This window comes from Zingiber officinale, chromosome 2B (genome assembly GCF_018446385.1).
Source record: "Zingiber officinale cultivar Zhangliang chromosome 2B, Zo_v1.1, whole genome shotgun sequence".
Taxonomy (NCBI): domain Eukaryota; kingdom Viridiplantae; phylum Streptophyta; class Magnoliopsida; order Zingiberales; family Zingiberaceae; genus Zingiber; species Zingiber officinale.
This window is the reverse complement of record NC_055989.1, coordinates 89743090-89747235: the sequence shown is the minus strand read 5'-3', so window position 1 is coordinate 89747235 and position 4146 is coordinate 89743090.

The following is a 4146-nucleotide window of genomic DNA, read 5'->3' as shown; positions in this document are numbered from 1 at the left end:
TTTTAAGTTTGAAATTAATTTTTAAGTTTGAAATTAATTTTTAAGTTTCAAATTAAAATTCTGAAATTAATTTTTAAGTTTGAAATTAAAATTTTGAAATTAATTTTTAAGTTTAAAATTAAAATTTTGAAATTAATTTTTAAGTTTAAAATTAAAATTTTGGAATTAATTTGTAAGTATAAAATTAAAATTTTGAAATTAATTTTTAAGTTTAAAATTAAAATTTTGGAATTAATTTGTAAGTTTAAAATTAAAATTTTGAAATTAATTTTTAAGTTTTAAAATTAAAATTTTGAAATTAATTTTTTAGTTTAAAATTAAAATTTTGAAATTAATTTTTAAGTTTGAAATTAAAATTTTGAAATTAATTTTAAAGTTTAAAATTACAATTTTGAAATTAATTTTTAAGTTTGAAATTAAAATTTTGAAATTAATTTTTAAGTTTAAAATTAAAATTTTGAAATTAATTTTTAGGTTTAAAATTAAAATTTTGAAATTAATTTTTAAGTTTAAAATTAAAATTTTGAAATTAATTTTTAAGTTTGAAATTAAAATATTGAAATTAATTTTTAAGTTTCAAATTAAAATTTTGAAATTAATTTTTAAGCTTAAAATTAAAATTTTGAAATTTATTTTTAAGTTTAAAATTAAAATTTTGAGATTAATTTTTAAGTTTAAAATTAAAATTTTGAGATTAATTTTTAAGTTTAAAATTAAAATTTTGAAATTAATTTTTAAGTTTTAAAAATAAATTTTGAGATTAATTTTTAAGTTTAAAATTACAATTTTGAAATTAATTTTTAAGTTTGAAATTAAAATTATGGAATTAATTTTTAAGTTTAAAATTAAAATTTTGTAATTAATTTTTAAGTTTTTAATATTAAAATTTTGAAATTTATTTTTAAGTTTAAAATTAAAATTTGGAGATTAATTTTTAAGTTTGAAATTAAAATTTTGAGATTAATTTTTATGTTTTAAAATAAAAATTTTGAAATTAATTTTTAAGTTTTAAAATTAAAATTTTGAAATTAATTTTTAAGTTTAAAATTAAAATTTTGAAATTAATATTTAAGTTTGAAATTAAAATTCTGAAATTAATTTTTAAGTTTAAAATTAAAATTTTGAAATTAATTTTTAAGTTTAAAATTAAAATTTTGAAATAAATTTTTAAGTTTGAAATTAATTTTTAAGTTTAAAATTAAAATTTTGAAATTTATTTTTCAGTTTAAAATTAAAATTTTGAAATTAATTTTTAAGTTTTAAAATTAAAATTTTGTGATTAATTTTTAAGTTTAAAATTTAAATTTTGAAATTAATTTTTAAGTTTGAAATTAAAATTTTGAAATTAATTTTTAAGTTTAAAATTAAAATTTTGAAATTAATTTTTAAGTTTTAAAATTAAAATTTTGAAATTTATTTTTAAGTTTAAAATTAAAATTTGGAGATCAATTTTTAAGTTTAAAATTAAAATTTTGGGATTAATTTTTATGTTTTAAAATGAAAATTTTGAAATTAATTTTAAATTTTTAAAATGAAAATTTTGAAATTAATTTTTAAGTTTAAAATTAAAATTTTGAAATTAATATTTAGGTTTGAAATTAAAATTTTGAAATTAATTTTTAAGTTTAAAATTAAAATTTTGAAATTAATTTTTAAGTTTAAAATTAAAATTTTGAAATTAATTTTTAAGATTGAAATTAAAATTTTGAAATTAATTTTTAAGTTTGAAATTAATTTTTGAGTTTAAAATTAAAATTTTGAAATTTATTTTTACGTTTAAAATTAAAATTTTGAGATTAATTTTTAAGTTTAAAATTAAAATTTTGAGATTAATTTTTAAGTTTAAAATTAAAATTTTGAAATTAATTTTTAAGTTTTAAAATTAAAATTTTGAGATTAATTTTTAAGTTTAAAATTAAAATTTTGAAATTAATTTTTAAGTTTGAAATTAAAATTTTGAAGTTAATTTTTAAGTTTAAAATTAAAATTTTGAAATTAATTTTTAAGTTTTAAAATTAAAATTTTGAAATTAATTTTTAAGTTTAAAATTAAAATTTTGAAATTAATTTTTAAGTTTGAAATTAAAATTTTGAAATTAATTTTTAAGTTTAAAATTAAAATTTTGAAATTAATTTTTAAGTTTAAAATTAAAATTTTGAAATTAATTTTTAAGTTTAAAATTAAAATTTTGAAATTAATTTTTAAGTTTAAAATTAAAATTTTGAGATTAATTTTTATGTTTAAAATGATTTTAAAAATATTTTTTAAGCAAAAAAAAAATATTTTTAAGTTAAAATAATTTTTATGTTAAAGTAATTTTAAATAATTTTTAAGTTAAAATGATTTTAAAAATATTTTTTAAGCTAAAAAATTAATTTTAAAGTTAAAATAATTTTTATGTTAAAGTAATTTTCAAAGAGTTTTTAAAATAATTTTAAATGAGTTTTAAAAATAATTTTTAAAATAGATTTTAAAGAATTTTTAAAATAGTTTTAAAATGATTTTTTAAAATAGTTTTTAAAGAATTTTTAAAATAGGTTTTAAAGAATATTTAAAATAATTTTTAAAATTGGTTTTAAAGAATTTTTAAAATAGTTTTTAAATAATTTTTTAAAATAGTTTTTAAAGAATTTTTAAAATAGGTTTTAAAGAATTTTTAAAATAATTTTTTAAATATTTTTTAAAATAATTTTTTAAAGAATTTTTTAAAAGAATTTTAAAATAATTTTTTAAAAAATTTTTAAATAATTTTTTAAAGAATTTTTTAAAATAGTTTTAAAAGAATTTTTAATATAGTGTTTAAAGAATTTTTTAAATAGTTTTTAAAAAAATTTTTAAAATAGTTTTTAAAGAATTTTTTAAATAATTTTTAAAGAATTTTGAAAATAGTTTTTAAAGAATTTTTTAAAATAGTTTTTAAAGAATTTTTAAAATAGTTTTTAAAGAATTTTTAAAATAATTTTAAAGAATTTTTAAAATAATTTTTAAAGTATTTTTAAAATAGTTTTTAAGGAATTTTTAAAATAAATTTTTAAAGAATTTTTAAAATAGTTTCTAAAGAATTTTTAAAATAGTTTTTTAAATAATTTTTTAAAAATAAATTTAAGTTTAGAATAAAATTTCTAAAGTTAAATTTTTAAGTTAAATAAAAAGTTAAAAATTTTAAGTTAAATATAAAAATTTTAAGTTTAAAATAATTTTTAAAGTTAAATTTTAAAATAATTTTTAAAGTTAATTTAATTTTTATAATAATTTTTTTAAAGTTGATTTAATTTTTAAAATAATATTTAATGTTAATTTAGTTTTTAAAATAATTTTTTTTTTAATTCGAAATTTAATTTTAATTTGAAAATTAATTAATTTAATCCTTATTCATCTCACCCGATCTAGATTATTAATCAGGGAATCCTATAATTTTTGTGAGATGAATTAGATTTAATTACAGAGTTTGGTTTAACTTGTGTTAGATTCAGGTTTAGCTTTGGTTTCAACAAATAGGCATTCTTCGAATAAACTTCTAAGCTTGGTGAGTCACCTGGACATCATTAGAAGTAACCAACCCTTCGAGGTTTTCCGAATAGTCCTATCCACGGAGCTTAGTACTAAACCTTGGTCTACCTAGTTAGGATCCGTAAGGGGTAGCTTCAGTCAGTTCCACTTGGCCAAATGCACTAGATCGAAGCCATATCTTTCTAGACATGCGATGCCCAAACTTCCCCAACGTACTATCATCCAAAACTTCACCAGTACTACTTGTCAAGTTAAACTTTTGTCTCTATTTATTCTATTCCTAACTACCTTGCCAGGTAGTCTACTCTTATTTTACCTTTGTCGGGTAGATTAATTTTGGAGGTGTCAGCTATTCTAGAGCATCCCCTGAATTATTGGCTTTTAATTTAAGATTTTTGTATAATTAGAGTTGATTTTAGTTAAGTTTTAATGTTTAATTTTAAATTTAAGTTTTTAATTTTGAATTAATTAAATTGGTCAAATTGTCTTTCTTTAAGATAGTGTATTTAATATTTGAATTTTCTTTCAATTTCAATTTTATTGGGTTAATTGAATTATCTTTCTTTAATAGCTTATTTTTAAAGTTTAAGTTTTTATTTATTTTTAAATTTGAATTAACTAAACTGTTTGAATTAT